This window comes from Peromyscus californicus, unplaced genomic scaffold (assembly GCF_007827085.1).
Source record: "Peromyscus californicus insignis strain IS unplaced genomic scaffold, ASM782708v3 Scaffold_9__1_contigs__length_137607984, whole genome shotgun sequence".
NCBI lineage: Eukaryota > Metazoa > Chordata > Mammalia > Rodentia > Cricetidae > Peromyscus > Peromyscus californicus.
This window is the reverse complement of record NW_026294617.1, coordinates 72,683,671-72,703,980: the sequence shown is the minus strand read 5'-3', so window position 1 is coordinate 72,703,980 and position 20,310 is coordinate 72,683,671. Positions and strand designations below refer to the sequence as shown.

Genomic DNA, 20,310 nt, shown 5'->3' with positions numbered 1-20,310 from the left:
AGGCCCTGGGTTCAGTCCTCAGCTCTGGGGGGGGGGGGGGGGGGGGGGGGGGGGGTTCTTTCTAGCTGGGTGATGGTAGCATGTGCCTTTGATACCAGCACTCTGGAGAGGCAGATGGAACTCTATGAGTTTGAGGCCAGCCTGGTCTACAGAGCTAGTTCCAGGTCAGCTAAGGCCACACCAAGAAACCGTCTTAAAAAAAGAAAGAAAAAGAAAAAAAAATTTAAATTTTATGTGTTTAGTGTTTTGCCTGGTACCCATGGAGGCCAGTAGAGGGTGTCAGATCCCCTGGAACTAAAGTTATAGATGGTTGTGAGCCACAATGTGGGGGCTAGAATCAAACACACATCCTTGGGAGGAAGAACCAGCGCTCTAAACTGCTGAGCCGTCTCCAGCCCAGTATTTTTCTGTTTTTTATTTTTACTTATTACTTTGTGTGGGTACTGTGAAGCACGCTACACATGTAGAGATCAGAGAACAACTTTGTGGAAACTTTTTTTTGACCAACAGGATATTGACAGATTACCACAAAGATATCAAATAAAACTCCTGCTGAGCCAGTGAGGTGGCCCAGTGAGTGACGGTGCCTGTCACCAACTCTGAAGACCTGAGTGTGAGCCTCAGGACCCACCCACATGATGGAAGATGAGAATCGACTTCCTCAAGGTGTCCTCTGGCATACTGCACACGCACAAAATAAAATGTAATAAAAAGTCTTAAAACTACTCCTAACAAAAATAGGTGGGGAGAGAGCTCAGCATTAAGAGCAAACATTGGTCTTGCAGGACCCACGTCCAGCTCCCAACCCCCTCATCAGGAAGTTTAATTTGCTCTAACTCCAGCTCGAAAGCAATCCCATGTCTTTGGCCTCCGTGGGCATCTGCACTCAAATGCATAAAACCACAAACCACACACCACACACATATACACAGAATTCAAAATAATACATAAAGTCTTTTTAAAAAAAGCCTATATACACCCTGGCTTTGTCTTTTTCTTTCCCTCCATCCCTCCCCTACTATGAGGCAATGAGATAAACCCAGAAGTAGGACATTCTACAGGAAAATAATCAGAAATGCAGAGTACGGGACATTCTATAAAAACTAAGATTTGAAAGTTTGGTGAAGACAATACCCCATTAGAAGAAACTGAAAATACAGAAGCAAGTGAAACACATGAACCTTTGCTGGGTCTTGGTTCATCAAACGGCTATGGAAGGAATTTTGGAACCATATGATGGCAAAGGTCTCTCTAATCCTAGCAACTGGAAGGTGAAGGCAGGGGAATTACAAGTTCAAAGCCAAATACACAGAGAGTTAAGTCAAGTCCACACTCCATGAGACTCTGCTCTCCCTAACCCTCAAAAAAACAAACAAACAGGAGGTAGAGAAGGAATCGGAAGTTAAGCATTCTAGCTGCTCTTCCAGAGGACTGGAATTCAGTTCCAACTCACAACCACCTCCAACTCTATCCCTCTCTTCAGGCCTTAGTAGGCACATACTTTTAAAAAGACATGGGGGGGGGGGTGGCGCTGGAGAGATGGCTCAGAGGTTGAGAGCACTGGCTGCTCTTCCACAGGAACTGGGTTCAATTCCAGGCACCCACATGGCAGCTCACAACTGTCTATAAATCCAACTCCAAGGGAGCTGGCACCCTCACAGAGACATACATGTATGCAAAACACCAATGCACATATTAAAAAAAAAAAAGGGCATTTTGGGGGTAATTGAAATATTTTAATATAGACTACACATTAGAAGACATTCAGAATTTTGACATTCAGGATTTTTTAATTTTATTGGGTAATGGCATACCTGTTATAGAGGATAAAGTACTTACTCTTAGCAAATACATAAATAGTAATTGGAACTAATAAGTGAAAATGTCACAAATATGACTTTAATGTGGTTTAGTAGATATTTTGGCCTTTTATAGCAAATTATCAACTTTTCATATTTGGCACAAACCAAAATATTACAAATCATTGTTGTCTAGGTCATAGGTCTTAGTGTTACTTTCTTTCAACCTTTTCTACATGCATTACTGGTTATAATCAATCTCTTTCTAAAAGAAGGAAGAGGATACAATACAGAAATGATGGGGAGAAGGGTAGATTATTCAATCTACTTTAATCAAAAAACTGTTAATCTTATATATTTTAATAGGTATGGATTTTAGTTTATTGACACAAATTTAAAATTATTCCTGTTATGTTGTATTATGTTTATGCAGCTCAATTAAAAATGTAATGTATAATTAAGAAATATGGATTAATAGTCATCTGTAATAAAACCTATAGTCATGTTAGTTAGGTTTTCTTTTTTTTTCCTAAGATTTATTTATTTATTATGTATGCAGAAGAGGGCGCCAGATCTCATTACAGATGGTTGTGAGCCACCATGTGGGTGCTGGCAATTGAACCCAGGTAAATGGAAGAGCAGTCAGTGCTCTTAACTTCTGAGCCATCTCTCCAGCCTATTAGTTAGGTTTTCTAAGTATACAAAGATATATTTCAGATAGGTAATCTTCAAACACTTCAAAGACCTATAGAATATGACATTTAAAATGTTTTAATAACTTAAGACTTTTCATGACAGTGAAACATGTCTGCTCCTGACAGCACCAATATAAGATAGCATCGAAGAAACTTTATATGAAGTTTGTTTTCTTTATGGCAAAAGCTAGCCATGTGGGCAAAGAAATTGCCCTTGTCTCAATTGCTGACAGTTACTGTGCAAACTGGACCAGCAGGACACAAGAAAAGTGACTGCAAAACTTTGCCAAGACAAGGTAGGACAGTCCAGAATTCCTGTTCCACAGCAAAGTCTGTCAGATACTCTAGGCCTGTAGGCCAGAGTTGGAAGCCCCAACATTACAGAGAAACTTTTGGTAACTATCCAAGCAGCCAGATGTTACTGTCATTTCTCACATTTTTTGGAAGTCGCTTTCCTACACTTCCTTCTTACCCAGGTAACATTATTTCCTTCTCAGGTCTTTGATGGAGTTAAAGACTAGACAGTTATAATTAACTTTTTCCTTAGTTATGACAAAAGATAAATTAGATATGAAATTTCAGACTTACCTAGATAATTGAGTGTTTTCTCTGATTTTGTCAAATACAAATAGACTAGATATTGTAACTATAATTCTTAATAACTGTTTTGTTGTATGTAATTTTACTATGCTAAAGTTAAAGTTAAAACCTTCCTTTTTGATTAGCCAGAAAGGAAAAAATGCTGTGGGATGATCCTTCTGTATACTGTGAATATGTACTGCTCTCACTGGTCGATAATAAAGCTGTTTTGGCAAGGCAAGGTAAGGTTAAATGGCACAATCAAACTGAGGACTCAGATGAAGAGGGGCAGAGTCAAGAAAGATGTGAGCCAGCCACCCAAAAAACAAGATGCCAGAGGACTGGTAAAGCCACGGCCACGTGGCAATACACAGATTAATAGAAATGGGTTAATTTAAATTAAGAGCTAGTTAATAATAAGTCTGAGCCATCGACCAAGCATTTGTAATTAATATAAGCCTCTGTGTGATAATTTGGGGAGCAGCTGCCAGGTATTTGAGACTGGGTGGTTGGGACAAAAAGGCTCTGTCTCTGGTTACAGACTTTTCTTTAAACACTGGAGTGAGGCTTGGTATAACAAAGCATGCCTTTAATCCCAGAACTCCAGAGACACACAACACAGGCAAATGGATCTCTATGAGTTCAAGGCCAGCCTGGTCTACAAATCAAGTTCCAGACACCCAGGGCGATACTGTCTCAAAAAAGAAAGGAGAAAAGGGGGTGGTGGTGGTAGGAGACTACTGAAAGGGACTCTGGCACATTGGGCCTTCCTCCTGGACCAGGATTAGGTACACTTGTTTTCACAGAGAGACCCTTTATTAATCTGGGAAGATAAGTTCAAGTGGCTGCTTTCTCACTCACACAGAAAAACAGCAGCAAACGACCTTGCAGGTGTAATTTTTAAGAGGGGGAGGGGAGGTCTATGTTAGAATGGGCTAGGATGTGATGGTAAAGGAGATAGGGAATGAGGGAGAAGGGAAAGGGGACAAGGGAAAGGGGGCAGGGGTGTTTGTCCCAGAGGGACAAAGGACTGACTCTGGATAGAGAGGCGACAGAGGTGGCACATGGGCAAATGGTAGTTTATAAAGGTAAAGGGGAAACCCCTTGTTAGGATGAAGAGTTTAATTTTAATTGGGCATGTTAATTAGGTGAGCCAAAGGGGGCTTCTGACTGCTGGACTTTGGTAGTCTCACGAGGAGGAAGTGGCCAAATAAGGGACTAGACCGTGGTGGCTAGCTTTAGAAATATAATCTAATAGTTTTTAGCAAGGCAGAGGGAATGGGGGAGAAGGGCAAAGCCTGCCAGAGCCACATGCTCGAGCGGGATAGTGTCCCTTCAACTACCATTATCTTTTTGGCTAGTAACAATTTTGGCTGAATTTTTAAAGTTTCCCTAAGGCTAGATGCAATTATGAGGCTTATATATACACACATTTCTCAGACACTAAAAAATAATCAAGAAATAAGAAATGGAAAGGTTGTTTAAGAAATGAATCCTAGGTAGATTCTATAGGCCAAAAGAGATATACTGTGAGATAAACAGTCTTCCATTAATCCATTATTAACATCTTGGCAAACTAGCTGGTTTCTGTATTTTGCAGTAATTATAATGGCAACATGATGCACTCCATTTTTTTATGCACTCCATTGTAACAGTGTAACTCACATAGTCCTATCAGTAATATCCAGTCTTATCTTTGGCATATATCCTTCTATCCACGATAGAGCATTTGCCTAGCATGTGCTGGGTCCTCATTTCAATGCTCAGCATGTTATAACTTGTATTTTGGTAGGCTTTTTTTATTTCTGCACTAAAAAAATTTTTTTTTATTGTACATCTGTGAGAGCAGAGACATGTGCTTCTGTATGTGTGCAAAGGCCAGAACAAAGTTCTGGGTGTCCTCTCCTATCACTCTCCCCAAACCTGGAGCTAGCATCTTCTTGGCTAGGCTGGAAAGCCACCAAGTCCCACAGATACTTCTGTTTCCATTGCCAGCAAAGCTGGGGTTACAGGTATGTACAGGTTGCCCAGCTTACTATGTTGAATGCCAGGATTTCAACTGTGGTCCTCAAGATTTCAGGACAAACACTCAACTGATGAGCCATCTCTCCAGCCCCCCACCCTTGTACTATTTCACACTGTGCATTGATTATATGGAAAACACTGACTTACTGAGTTATGCCCACCTTCCGAATGGCATTTTCATCATGCAGTATTTTTTTAAGATTTCATGTACCATGTAATCTCCCAATTTCTCCCCCGTCCCTCTATCACTCCTCCTCTAGTTTTGAGACTCTCTCCAGGACAGCCTTGAACTCAAGTCAATCCTTCTCCCTCAGCCTTTCACTGGGATTACCAAGATGCACTATCACACCCAACTACATATTTTTTAATAAATTATTATTTTTTTTGTTTTTGTTTTTTTTTAAACATTTTTTTTAGATTTATTTATTTATTATGTATACAGCATATATGACTGCAGGCCAGAAGAGGGCACCAGATCTCACTACAGATGGTTGTGAGCCACCATGTGGTTGCTGGGAATTGAACTCAGGACCTCTGGAAGAGCAGCCAGTGCTCTTAACCTCTGAGCCATCTCTCCAGCCCTAAATTATTATTTTCATTCCATGTGCATTGGTGTTTTTTCTGCATGTGTGTCTGTGTGAGAGTGTCAGATCTTGGAGTTACACACAGGTATGAGCTGCCATGTGGGTGCTGGGAATTGAACCTGGGTCTTCTGGAAGAGCAGTCAGTGCTCTTAACCTCTGAGCCATCTTCCAACCCCCTCAACTACATTTTTAAAGTGACAGTTATTAACTATGGCTATTATTTTTTAAAGTGTGTCAAGTCCTGGGAAGATGTTAAAACTCAGACTGTTAAGTTTTTTAGAACTCTAATTTTCCTTTATCACTGGAAACAAATGTCAGTTGCTTTCCTAGTACTGACAAAATTCACTCCATTGTCTTCCAAAAGGAACACGGAAGTGTCAAGTCTAGTCTGTCAGTCATCCTTCCAGGTGAGAATGCAATTCCATCAAACAAGTAGCTTACAGCAGCAACTCAATCCCACAAAAGCTTTTCCTCATGACAACAGTCCCTCCTCCAAACAGTGGTGGCATTACCTTCACACAGTAATGCTGTGAATGTACGAGCCAATCAACCATTTTCTGATTGAATTTGAGCGCCCCCCCCCCCCCCCCCGGGAATTTACATGTAGTACTTTAAGCTTCATGAAAGCCGGTAGCTGAGAAGGTCAGAGGTCCTAGTGGGGAAGCTGCGGCTGCTGTTTTGTTCAACGGCCACTGCATCCCCATCAAACGGCCTTCTGAACATGCATGTTTGTGCTCAAGGCGCTTCTGTCAGCTCTGCTCAGAGAAGCACCTCTCTGCAGCGTTTCATCATGCATTTCATTATGCAGACTCTCATCACTGGCCAAAGTGCTAATAAGAGGCTATAGAAGAATGCTCAATTCTACATGGAACATCTCTATGGCCCACTCCAAGGATCAGGGAGCATCACAGAGAGGAAGCAGAAAGAATGTTCAGAGCTGAAGAAAGGTGAAGAGTGTTGTGGAACGCTGACATGCACTCTTGACCTCAGCAACTGTGACTGCCTGCATAAACCTGCACAGGACTATGTCAACATGCCATCATGAAAGCGAAAGGGCTCAAGAAGCCCCATCCTGCTCTAGTCAGTCAATGGTTGCTGGGGTAGGAAGAGACATTTTCTTCATGGTAAGTTGCCCATGTTCATGTAAGCAACATTAATTAAATTCACTAGGTCACCCACCCCCATGGACAAAAAGTTATGGAGGTAGGAGGGGCTTGAGGTAGGGAATCAGTAGGAGTGGGAAGGGGACAACAGGGTAATGGGGTGTGAATACGATCAAAATACATTATATACATGCATGAAAATGTCATAATGAAACATACATGCTAATGAAATACTTTAAAAATACTTCCATAGACAATATACATGCTTTATACATGCTTTTCATTTTTAATAACTCTTTAAAGTTAAAGATATACTCCAAAGCTGAAATTTGATTAATATTAGCAGTTTCATAATAAGCAGCCTGTTCTCCACCAAGGGCATTCTAAAGTCAGCACACCACTGTCTGGTGCTAATGCCTCGATTTTACCTAACATCTCTTTTAAATCACCAGTGCAAAAGCCACGGGAGAAAAACAAAAAAGCCTTACTTATAATTCCGAAAAGTTAGGGCCTCAAAACTCCCCTGAAAGGGTCTAAGAGGTATCTCCTGGGATCAGCTAACCACAATGTGGAAATTGCTTTCCTCAATTATATTTTGAAAATGGGAGTGGCAACTCTAAAGTCCCTGTTCACTCTCTAAGTCCATTCTATTTTGTTACTTCATTTGACATACCCTACAATATAGGAAAGGGGATAGAATCTAATTGTTTTAACATATTTTGATCGCCTTTCCACAGAACCAATAATTCTCAGTGTACCGATTATCTTAGTTAAGGGTTGCCGGTTGTAAAGATATTGGCCCTCCACCCTAACGCCCCCCCCCAAAGAAAAAGAACATTTTCAGGCACATAGCCCTTAAACTCCACATCTAATAATCTCCGAATACTGTTCTATGCACTCTAAAGTTACGAAGGACTACGATCAATAAGTCATCGTCCAAGCTCCTACTTCCAGAACAAGAAAGGAAGGGGTCCGGGAAATTACTGTTCAAGCAGCAGCAGCCCTCTCCTCCCTTCCCCGTTCATCTGGGGAAATTCCTTTAAAACCCCATTTTTCGCAGTGTTTTGTGGTACAAAGGGTGAACAGAGTGTGGAGAAAAGGGGTATCCTCTGCACTGTTCTGTAAGATACTACAATTCGATCTCCATTTCCTCCTCAAGAACGAAGAGGCCAAAAGACTCTCAGCTCTTTTTCTGAAGGCTTAAAATAAGTGAGACTAGAAACGTGCAATGTTACTGACAGTTTGAAAGAATTCCACAACCCAGGAGAGGAAACCAGAACCACGGGCAGAAACGAGGGAAAGCAGGTGGCTCGATGACATTACTCCTTTTCAGTAGGTGTTGGGAATCTAAAGAAAATAGTCCTTGGGCTAAACATGGCGCCCAGCGGCAGGGCATAATCACCAGAAAATAGACTCTGCCCCATACCATTTTGTAAATCACGGCGCCATCCATGCATAAATTTGGGGGCCGAGGGAGGAGACTTCGTCAACGAGCTGCCGAGGCTTGGGATGTCCTCGCAGACGGAGCGGGATTACATAACCCACAGGGGACCGGCAGAGCAGTCACTCTCGCTTGCCTCCTCCCGCTCAAAACCAGCGCTCACGCCTCCGCGCGTGGGGGGGGGGGGGAGCGGCGGGAACCCCGGGCTCCGCCGCGGCGGCCTCGCGCGCCCTCCCCCCCCACCCCCCACCCCCCGCGCCCCGGTCCCGACGCCCATCCCCAGCGACCGCCGCCCGCGCCGCCCACTCCTCCGAGACGCTCGCGCCCGGCGTGCTGGTGGCCGTCGGCGGTGCGGCGGCCGTGGGGCGCGAGCGCGCGCGGCCCCGCCAGGGGGGGGGGGGGAAGGGGGCGGCGGGGCGGCATCGTCCCCGGGCCTCGGGGCCACCGTCGGCCCGGGGCGCGCGGCTCCGTGGCCGGGGGCGCGCGGCGCGCACGCACACACGCGCACACACACACACACACACACACATATACACACACCGACAGACACGCGCGCGCGCCGCGCCGCGCCCCACGGCCGCCGCCGCCGCCGTGGGCCGCGCCGCCACTCGGGGGGTGGGGTGGGGTGGGGGGGTGGAGGGCCCGCGGGCGCGCGCGCCCGGCCCCCCTCCCCCACCCCCGGCGCGCGCGCCCGCGGCCCATCCCCCCCCCCCATTGTCTGGCTCCGGAACGCCTCGCCCAGCGAAAAGATAACGGAACCCCCGGGAGAAGGGGGTGGGGAGCGCCGGGGCTCGCTCGCTCACTCACCTCCCGTGGTCGTCGCCGCCGGTAGTCTGACCCGAGGAAGGCGCCGTCGCCTTAAAGGGACCTTGCACCCGGCGCCGGGAGTAGGGGGTGGGAGCAGGGGAGGGGACGGGGGGTTCAGGGGGGAGACGGAGGAGAGGGAACCGTTGAAAGCTCCTCTCCCCGAGGGTGAAAGGAAGCCTCCCTCGGGTTCGAGTGATTGGGGTGGATTTTTTTTTTCCCGAGGGGGGCGGGGGGGGGCCCCGAGGGAGGGGGGTGGGGGGGCCAAGGAATGCGGCTCCGTGTACGGGAGCTGGCGCGGGGGAGAGAGACGCCGACTCCCCCCACCGACCCTCTCGCCCCGCGGAGGGATATCTCGCGTCACTTCCGCCCTCCCCTTTTCGTGCCCTTTCAATTGGCTAGCGAGTGTGCTACGTCATCGCTCAGCCTAACCCTTGTCCGGGCTTCTTTTCGAGTCAAGTTTGTCTGGTCCTGCAAATAAATAAATAAAATAAAGAGATTTCATGGAGAAAAGAATAAATTAGCTTCACAAGCAGTGTCCACATTTTGCTGAGAAAAATGGGGCTCCCAAAGAAAATATTTCCCAGTTTTCTTTCTTAGACTTTCCAGAGGAATTTGGACTCTCCTTACTTTCCACTCAAGGTTTATTCCCAATCCAAGAGAACTTCATATCACAAGCAAGATGGTGAGCCCCAATGGCACCAACAACTGTCGATGCAACCAAGAGCAGGATTACGCTCTTCTGGAAGACACACACGTACCAGCAGCCTTCTGTGACAGTGGCCTTGTCTAAATGAAATACTTTCTTGGTTTTGGGTTTTGTTGTTGTTTTTGATTTTTTGGGACAAGGTCTTTCTACAGAGCCCTGGCTGTCCTGAAACATGCTGTGTAGACCAGGCTGGCCTCGAACTCACAGAGATACCCCTGCCTCTGCTTCCCAAGTGCTGGAGCTAAGGCATGTGCCATCACAGCTAGCTAAGTGAAATACTTTTAAAACCAATTTACACTCAAGCTCTTCTGTATTCTGGAAAGAAAACCCATGTGATTGATGATCAAGGTTATTCTTCTGATAGGAACTGCTTCGAAACAGTTGTGAATAGGCTCAACAGAGATCCCCAATCTCAGGAATCATAGATTCCATGACCCTGTTGGATTGGTTCCAACAAATTAATTAGTCCATTCAAGATTAACTGTCACTTTTTCACACAAGCAAAAAACTAACTTCTGGTAGCTAAGAAATTTTGTCCTTTATTGTGTCCTGAGTTGATAAATTTTTATTATTTTCCTTGGATATTTGAGAATGATCTTTAAGCCATACACTGACACTTGCTCCAAATCAAATTCTAAACAAAGTACTTGGTTAGGGGATGGGTAGATCCAGAGCCATATTTCCTCCTTTGTATATATTTCCCAAACTGCAGTCACTTGCAGCCAGTGAAAGATAGCTCAGCCAGTGGTACCATGTTTTGTTGAGCACAAAGCCATTATCACATCACTCTGAAGATGTGCCGTGTATGTACCATTCATTCATTCAGTATTCATTGCCTGTTTTTCGTGTTCCAGGCACTGTTCTTGGTGCTAGAAATACAGTAATAAAGTCCCTGGGGCTGGAGAGATGCCTCAGTGGGTAAGAGCTGCTGCTAACCTTCAAGAGGATCAGAGTTCAATTCCCAGCACCCCATCCTGCTCACAACTGCCTATTCCTCCAGCTCCAATGGCTCTAGTGCCCTCTTGTGGCCTGATTGGCATCTACACTAATGTGCATACCCCCATCTCACCCCCCCCACATACATATCATTAAAACCATAAAACTAATTATAAATTATTTTTTAAATTAAAACATAAAAATACAGGAAAACCAGATGGTGGTGGTGTACCCCTTTAAACACAATAGTCGGGAAGCAGAGGCAGGTGGATCTCCATGAGTTCAAGGCCAGCCTGGTGTACAGAGCAAATTCCAGGACAGCCAGAGCTAAGTAGGGATCCACAAAAATCCCTGTATATGTGAAACTTAAACTCCACCAGGGTAGAAATAGGAAACATATACATAATAAACTCTTCTACCAGTTATTATTAAATATCAAATAGTCCCAAAATTTACTGGTGTAAAATGACTTTCTTGTCTTGAATAATTCAGGAAGGTGATTGGCTAAAGGAATGGTTCTCATTTGTCTTCTATAGTGACTGGTGCTGAGGTCATCTCAAAAGTTTCCTTACATGTCTGGAAGTTGATAGTATTGCACTGGAGTACAGCTGGGCAGAATATTTACAAATAGCCTCTCCATGTGACCTTTGCTTCCCCGTATCAGAATGACTAAATTCTGAGACTGAGTGCCTCAAGATGACTGGGTAGATGCCGGGCAGTGGTGGCGCACGCCTTTAATCCCAGCACTAGGGAGGCAGAGCCAGGCGGCTCTCTGTGAGTTCGAGGCCAGCCTGCTCTACAGAGTGAGATCCAGGACAGGCACCAAAAACTACACAGAGAAACCCTGTCTTGAAAAACCAAAAAAAAAAAAAAAAAGAAAGAAAGAAAGAAAGAAAGATGACTGGGTAGAGATTGATGTTTTTTGTGACCAGGATGTTTATCTGCTTCTTAGAAATGCAAACTGCCAAGTGCTACCTAAGTAAATAGTATGTGATTTGGTAAGTATTATGGCAATGGGTAGGATTCTGGGCTGAAAGTCTGGTGCAGGGAATGGTAGAGAAGTGACTGGTTTTGTGTGTTTTGTTAATTAATTTTTTGTTGTTTTTACTTTCCAATCAAAGTTTTCCCTCCTCTCTTCCCAGTTCCTCCCCCACTCCCTCCCCTCTCCCCCCTCACTGCCCCCCAATCCCATCCACTCCTCCTCCACTGTTTCTGAAAGTGACTGTTCTCTGTGCAGCTGTTGGAAAAAGCCTTGTTAAAGTAACATGTGGGCAAAAATCTGAAAAGAGCGAAGCAAAGTTCAGGATAGTCCTGATGAAAGCAGAACAGCTGGAGGATTTCAACCCCACAAGTGAAGGGATCTGTTGCTTTTAAAGATCACTCTGGCTGTCTGTGGGAGGGGCTGGGGAACTGGTCAGAGCAAAGACAGCCACAGGGAGAGCAATGAGGATATTACTATATTCATCCTGGTGAGAGATGATGGTAGCCTGGACCAGGATGGCAGTCGGGAAACAGCCTCTTTGGCTGAGTGAGTTCTGTAGTTTTGGGGCTTTTTTGTTTGTTTGTTTTTGTTTTGTTTTGTTTTTGAGACAGGGTTTCTCTGTGTAGTTTTGGTGCCTGTCCTGGATCTCACTCTGTAGACCAGGCTGGCCTTGAACTCACAGAGATCCACCTGCCTCTGAGTACTGGGATTAAAGGCATGTGCCACGGCCATCCGGCTTAGTTTTTTTCTTGTTTCGTGTTTTATTTTTCCATAACCTGTTTTTCTGTCATTTAGTGTGTGCCCTGGGAGACACTTGTGACTCATGATAGCTAACAAAATTGTGGGAAGGATGGTGCTATGACTTCCTTAAGAGAAAAAAAAAATGGAAGAACAACATGCTGAATGTAAAAATGGAGCCTTCCTAAGTCTGGAGGCACCTTTGGAGGAATGGATGAGCAAACAGGGTAAAGATCAGCAAGCAATTATGGAATGGAGTAGGACACCACAGTGCTCAGAATTAATGAGCGGTTCAGTGATGGATAGCTGATAGGCAAAAGCATTTTGTGGCCAAGGGAAGCTGCGAAGTACCACTTCAGGGCACTAGAGCAGCATTTCAAAAGGGACTGGATAAGCTGGCCATGGCGGCGCAGACTTGCAGTCCCAGTACTTGGGAGGTGAAGGCAGGGGGATCAAGAGTTCAAGGTTATCCTCAGCATACAGTGAGTTGCTGGGTAAGAAAAAAAGAAAACTTGGGTGTCATCACTTAACACGTGGGTCTCTGGGATGAAGAAGACTGATAACTGTGGTCTGTCTTTCTTTTGAACCATCTTGATAATGATGGAAAATGAAAGCGAGAGATCAAACAACATTAAGCAAATCTTAGAAATCAAGTCACGTGTGCCTATGAAGCACACTGGAAAGGGGTATGGACAACAATGTAATTTGATTTACTGAAGAAATCAGACCCTAGTAATAACAGCCCTATAATAAAAAATCTACCCCAGTCTTCAGTAGCCAAGTCAGAGGCACTGAATCCTTTCCATCTGGGTTCCTAGGAATGGAAGTTAAAGGCTAATGGCAGTCCTCAGTGGAGCGTTTCACAATTAGATAGCAAGTGGGATTTTCTTGTCCACTTATTTGCTTCTTTAAATTATGGTTTCTGCCACAGGTTAAACATTGAGGCCACCTGTCACTTGGAAAGTGTCAAAATGCTCCCAACAAGTCTTCAAAGGCACAAAGGCAGAGGTGACCTCTGTGGTGTCCTTCTGCTAACACAGAGACCCAATCATTTGTATCTGAGTGAGGTTCAATGTGAGGTTGATCGGGAGGAGTTGGGCGATGTGGTTGGGAGTGGAGAGGACCCCCTACCCTCCCTAATACCCTCAGGGTAGTAGAAGCTGAAAAGTCAAGAGACTTCGTTTTGGGAAATGTAGTAGGAAAAACAAAACCAATGAAAATTTTCATCCTCTGAGAGGCTCCTAAATTGAAAAGATTGACAGCTTACTGTGCCGAGTCTGGGAGGGAAGTCAGCACAATAAGCAGAAGAGAGGATGAGGGATGCTGAACTCCACAGGGAAATCACCAGGAAGTAAAAGGCAACTAGGGATGGGTTGAGCAGTCACTGAATAAGGAGCTTAGAGGCTGTGGCTGGCTTTCATTTGCAGATGGTATTCGCTACCACGGTACATTCAAGGGGCTCAGAAACGGAGGAAAAGCCCGAGAAACTTAAAGATTGGGTTTTGAAAGAAAAGGAAATTACTCATTAGATTTTAGCAAGAAGCAATTAAAGGTCTGTAGCTTCGAAATGGATTTTGCAAAAAAAATTCACCGGAGCAACTTCATCAGCCATCAAGATTTCACTGTGAATTACTGCCTGATTTCATAGGCGATAATGACTTAGTGTAGCTTCATCTTAATATTATTTAAGAGACACCCACAAGCAAAACTATGCTGTTGCTATGGAGTTGACCAGGTGTGATTATCTAGTAATTTAATTAATGTTATAAAGCTTCATGGAAATATAAATTGTATTATACTTGATACTTGATGTCTGGCTGGCTCATATTGTAATAGACTGCTGAGAAAAGCTTAATAATTTTCCTCTTTTTCTACATTACATTCTTTTTCAATTTAGCAATATTTGCATTTTATTATAGTCATGAATAATTTCCAGAAAGCAACCAAGAAAAGTAAATAATTTACCAACTCATTCTTTTGAAGGATTTGAAGATTAATCACTGTAGATGAGATGAAATCCTTCAGATCAAGGTTCAGAGGTTTGTAGTATACACAGAGGTCAATCTTCTTTTGGATATCTTTCTGTTTCTGTCCGTTTGTATGTGTGTGTGTGTCTGTGTGTCTGTCTGTCTCTCTGTCTCTGTCTGTCTATCTCTCTCTCTCTCTTTGAATTAAGGTCACACTATGTAGTGCTGACTCCCTTCAAACAAACTATGAAGACAAAAGTGGTCTAGAATTCAGAGTGATCCTTCTGCTCAGCCCTGGGAGTTCTGGGATCTAATGCCCCACTGGTCTCTTGTTTGGAGGATATACCGCAAAAGTAGAGAAGGAAAGGAAGCCATTGCCCACGGCAGTGAAAGAATCCATTGTGAATGCCTTTTTGTCCCCTGAAACAAAAGGTAATAAAATATGAAAACATCTGCCAGCCAAGACTTTTAAATATTAAAAAAAAGAAAGAGCCGGGCGGTGGTGGCGCACGCCTTTAATCCCAGCACTCGGAGGCAGAGCTAGGCGGATCTCTGTGAGTTTGAGGCCAGCCTGGGCTACCAAGCGAGTCCCAGGAAAGGCGCAAAGCTACACAGAGAAACCCTGTCTCGAAAAACCAAAAAAAAAAAGAAAGAGAGGAAGGAAGGAAGGAAGGAAGGAAGGAAGGAAAAGAAAGAAAGAAAAAAGAAAGAAAGAAAGGAAGAAAGAAAGAAAGAAAGAAAGAAAGAAAGAAAGAAAGAAAGAAAGAAAGAAAGGAAGAAAGAAAACAGAATCTCAGTACTCATGGTGATCCTCCTGCCTCAGTGTCCTGAGTGCTTGGAGTCCACCAGCACACATGGCTTGAAATAATTTTATAGAAGGAAAACAATTTCACCTTCTTCTATCCGGGAAGTTGCTCTTGTTGCTGAGTTTGTGTGAATGCAGTTGTACTGTGGCATAAACACCAAGTTTTTTCCTACCCAACCACCTGGCAGGCTTGGACCTCCTCTTCCAGCATGCGGAGACCCTATTAAGGGTCAAGAAAAGTGATTTATTAAAACCTTTTCTGCATTGTGAACCTCTCAAACATCTTGATGAAGGGGATAAACTATCTTTCCCAGAAAAATGCACACTTGAACAGGCATTTGCAGAACTTTCAGACTCCAGCCCCATTTGTGGGTCTGCTGACCCTGAGGAAAGATCCCCCCAGGTTGTTTGGATAGGATACTTCATTCTTGACCTCCCAGAGAAACGTTACTTTTTTTGATAATCATATGGCACGTGTAGCCAGAGTACTGAAGACCGTTCTGCTAATGTGATGGTTTCTCACTGTTATTACTATTGCTCACATAGTTATTTAGTATCTGGAATGTTGAGGAGCTTCCAGGACCCAAAGGATGACCAGGTAGCCCAGCTGCTTCAGTGAGTGGAATTGGCTGATTGTCTTTGGCATTGATGAAGATCTCTCAGAGTCTATACTCCTACAAATATGGTGGCTCTTTTGGAAAGCCTGACCCTACTACAATGACCAGTGCCTTGATTCTGAGTTAACAAATACTCATGCAGTCCACTCTGCATTTTCAGGAACCTGCTCTGACTCGTTTCTATGGACAACCTGATGCAACCAAGAGTCACCTGAGAAGAGGAGTGTCAACCTAGGGACTGCTCAGATCAGACTGGCTTGTGGCCATGTCTGTGGGAAACTGTCAGGACTGTTGATTGATAGGGGAGGGCTCAGCCTACTGTAGGCAATGCTACCCCTGGGCAGATGGTTCTGGGATGTATAAGAAAGCCAAGCAAGTCGGGTGGCAGTGGCGCACGCCTTTAATTGCAGCACTCCGGAGGCAGAGGCAGGCGGATCTCTGTGAGTTCGAGGCCAGCCTGGTCTACAGAGAGAGATCCAGGACAGGCATCAAAACTACACGGAGAAACCCTGTCTCAAAAAACCAAAAAAGAAAGAAAGAAAGAAAGAAAGAAAGAAAGGAAGAAAGAAAGAAAGAAAGAAAGAAAGAAAGCTGAGCATAGAATAACAAGGGAGCAAGCCAGTAAGCAGTATTCCTCTGGGGTCTCTGCTTCAGTTCCTGCCTCCAGGTTCCTGCCTTGAGTTCCTGCCCTGACTTCCCTCAATGATTGACTGATATCTGGAAGTGTAATATGAAATAAACCCTGTGGTGGTATTGTGCTCCCCAAAATATTGTGTACCCTAATAAACTTATCTGGGGCCAGAGAACAGAACAGCCACTAGATATAGAGGCCAGAAAATGGTGGCACACACGCCTTTAATCCTATCACTTGGGAGGCAGAGATCCATCTGGATCTCTGTAGTTCAAAGCTACACTGGAAACAGCCAGGCATGGTGACTCACGCCTTTAATCCCAGGAAGTGATGGCAGAAAGCAGAAAGGTATATAAGGTGTGAGGACGAGGAACTAGCCTGGTTAAGCTTCAGGCTTTCGAGAAGCAGTTCAGCTGAAATTCATTTGGATGAGGACTCAAAAGCTTCCAGTCTGAGGAAACAGGATCAGCTGAGGAATTGGCAAGGTGAGGTAGCTGTGGCTTGTTCTGCTTCTCAGATCTTCCAGCGTTCACCCCAATACCTGGCTCTGGGTTTGTTTTTATTAGTAAGAACTTTTAAGACTCGTGCTACAAAACCCTTTCCTCCCAAGTCACTTTTGGTCATGATGTTTATCACAGCAACAGAAAGCAAATTTGAGCACTTCTCTTGCAGCTGAAATTAAACTTCAAGAATGAATTTACTCAGAGCATTTAAAAGTTAATCAAAGCCAAGCAGTAGTGGTGCATGTCTTTAATCCCAGCACTCAGGAGGCAGAGTAAGTCAATCTCTATGAGTTCAAAACCAGCCTGGTCTACAGAGCAAGTTCCAAGACAGCCAGGGCTAACAGAGAAACCCTGTCTCAAAAAACAAAATAAACAAATAAGTAAATAAAATAAAAGGTTAATACAAAAACCACTGGCCTGGTGGTGCACACCTGTAATCTTAATGTTCAGGAAGCTGAGGCAGTAGGATCACAGGTTCAAGGCCAGCCTGAGCTACATAGAGAGTTCTAGGCCAATCTGGGCTATAGCAAGATCCTGTCTCACTAAACAAACAAATTTGACTTGCCTCCCATCAGTGAGAAGGTACTGTCTTAGTCACTGTTCTGTTGCAGTGAAGAGACACCATGACCAAGGCAACTCTTATAAAAGGAAGCATTTAATTGGAGGCTTGCTTACAGTTTTAGAGAGTTAGTCCATGATCATCCGGTAGGAAGCAGACAGGCATGGTGTTGGAACAGTAGCTGAGAGCTTTACATTCTGATCCATAGACATGAGGCAGACACACACACACACACACATACACACACACACACACACACACACACACACACACACACACACACACACACACGGGGAGGGGGGAGGGGGAGACCGGGCCTGGCATGGGCTTTTGAAACCACAAAGCCCATCCCCATTGACACACCTCCTCCAAAAAGGCCACACCTCCCAATCCTTCTCAAACAGTTCCACTAACCAGGGACCAAACATTAAACATATGGGCCTATGGGGGCCATTCCCATTCAAACCACCATAGCCTCCAGTGTGGAAGCAGTCTAGATCCCAGAGTCAACCCATGGAGTACAGCTACACTAATAATTTACCCAGAACATACTGGGCTTTCCTGGAATAACAACAAACCCTTTATTGTCCTATGCCATGGAGATTCCAAGATTAACTTGTTAATGCAGCATATCCTCCTTATACTGACTAACACATTGACATAAAGGATGAATTTTAGGTCCGGGAAAGTAGCTCAGCCTAGTTCTTAGCTCAAATGTATGAGGTCCTGGATTTGATACTACATAAGGGCACATGCCCTCAAACCTCACAACCTGAGGTCAATACTGAGGACTCAACATAGTGGAAGGAGAGAACTGACCACACACACACACACACACACACACACACACACACACACACACACACACACATATATACATATGCATATACTCAGTAAACACATATATGTTTAAAAAGTTTGAATAGATATATAAGGTGCCCAGACCAGTACCTAGGTTACAGTAATTACTCCATAGTGGTAGCTTTTATTAGTAGTACTTAAAGTAGTGTACATCATAATAAGTATTTGACAGGATATGACAAAATTTGATCTTACTTATGGATGACAGGCTTTCCATTCTAATTCTTTCTAGATTCCACTTCAGGGGTAACTCTTATAAATAGTTCAGATCTTGAGTTCAAAAGTCTTTCTCGTGTGTGTATGTGATGTGTGTGGGTGTGTGTGTATGCATGTTTGTATGTGTGTGGATGTATGAACGGGAGTTCTCATGTGCATGTTGTGCATGCTATATGGAGGTTTGATGTCTGGTGCTTCCTCCATCAGTGTCCAACTTGTATATTGAAGCAGATTCTCTCACTCAAACCCAGAGCTCATTGAGTCCGGCTAGCCAGCCTGCTCATCCTAAACATGCTGGAATTACGAGCAGGCTGCCACACCCACCCAGCATTTACGCAGATGCTAGGGATCCAAGGCAAGCGCTTCACTCTCTAGATATCTCCCCAGCTCTGAAAATCTTTTGTGAAAATGGTTGTGGGCCTGTGAGATGGCTTGACAGGTAAAAACATGGTGGTGACCTGCGTCTGATCCTCAAGGAAAGAGGGCAGGGACTCCCACTGAAACTCAGAGCTTGCTAAGTCTGCCTAGCCCGCTTGCCCTGAGGATCCTGTGTCTCCACACGTAATTGTGGAAAACAACTTTGGCCTACATACACACACACACACACACACACACACACACACACACACACACACACACTGATATGATGTTTTTTGGTTTTTTTTTTTTTTTTGGTTTTTTGAGACAGGGTTTCTCTGTGTAGCTTTGCGCCTTTCCTGGAACTCGCTTTGGAGACCAGGCTGGCCTCGAACTCACAGAGATCCACCTGGCTCTGCCTCCCGAGTGCTGGGATTAAAGGCGTGCGCCACCACCGCCCGGCGCTGATATGATGTTTTAAAAGTAGTCCTCTCTGTTCCTCTTTTTCTCGTACTTTCTCCTGCTTACAATCCCCAGGCCAGAAAACACGGGCTTCCTCCCTCCTCTTCTCCATTCACGCTCTTTCGGTAGCAGGCAGTGGATTTTATGGCCTGGCAAGCATTCAAAGAATCCATAACTTCTCCACTCTGTGGGATGACTCCCTGAGTTAAGTCCTCAGAGTTTAACTTACCACAACTGGAGAGTTTTTAGTTTAAAAAAAAAAGGAAAGAAGGAAGAAAGAGAGAGAGAGAGTGTGTAGGCAGTCTTTCAAACCACTAACCTCACTGACAAAGTGAGTCTTGCTCTGAACCCCTATTTTGAGTGTCACAAATGTCGTGCTTTCTCTCTGTCACATACTGTCATTTCCCCAGGCAGATGGATGCCATGAGCCAACTAAGGATAAAGTCATTCATTCAGAAAGGAAACAACGAAGCAGAAATGTTCAAATTACATTTCTAATTGTTCTCAAATTCTCCTCTTATTTTTCCCTTTAGACACCAGTGACTGCCCCATGACCCCATATTTCAAGCTCCGAGATCTATTGTTCAGATTGATTCCCAACTAACTGAATAGCAGCCTTGGCCTATGACAAAACAGAGTACTGGACAAGCAGAAGTAAAATCAGTTACGTCAGTTCACTAGTCTGCCTTTTCTCTCTCCCAAGGCACTTTTTTTTTTTTTTGAGATAGGATCTTGCTACATAGCATGCGCTGACCTTGAACTTGAGACCCTCCAGTTCTGGCCTCCTAATGTGTTGGTGTTACCCTACCCCCCGCTAAGGCACCTATCTGTACAGCACTCTGAACATTTTCCCCAGGGTGTTCTGAGAGCAGTTTCCCTCCCTCTGTCCATGTTTGCATGCAATTATCTATCCCCTTCCCCTCGGTGGGCAAGGAGA

General features: G+C 44.5%; 1 protein-coding gene across 9 annotated transcripts in view; it reads right to left on the bottom strand.

Annotated features, from left to right (window-relative positions):
• Positions 1 to 20,310, bottom strand: part of Pogz (pogo transposable element derived with ZNF domain) — a 67,240-nt gene that overhangs the window by 41,579 nt on the left and 5,351 nt on the right. For 3 of the 9 annotated variants that reach the window (XM_052729946.1, XM_052729949.1, XM_052729951.1), the window contains exon 1: positions 9,034 to 9,211. The exons of 1 other annotated variant lie outside the window; for it this stretch is intronic. The gene's annotated coding sequence lies outside the window, so the exon portion shown is untranslated. Of the gene's footprint in view, positions 1 to 8,211; positions 8,385 to 9,033; positions 9,213 to 20,310 lie in introns of those variants that run through there. 5 more of the 9 variants (XM_052729948.1, XM_052729950.1, XM_052729947.1 and 2 more) reach the window with 4 other exon arrangements.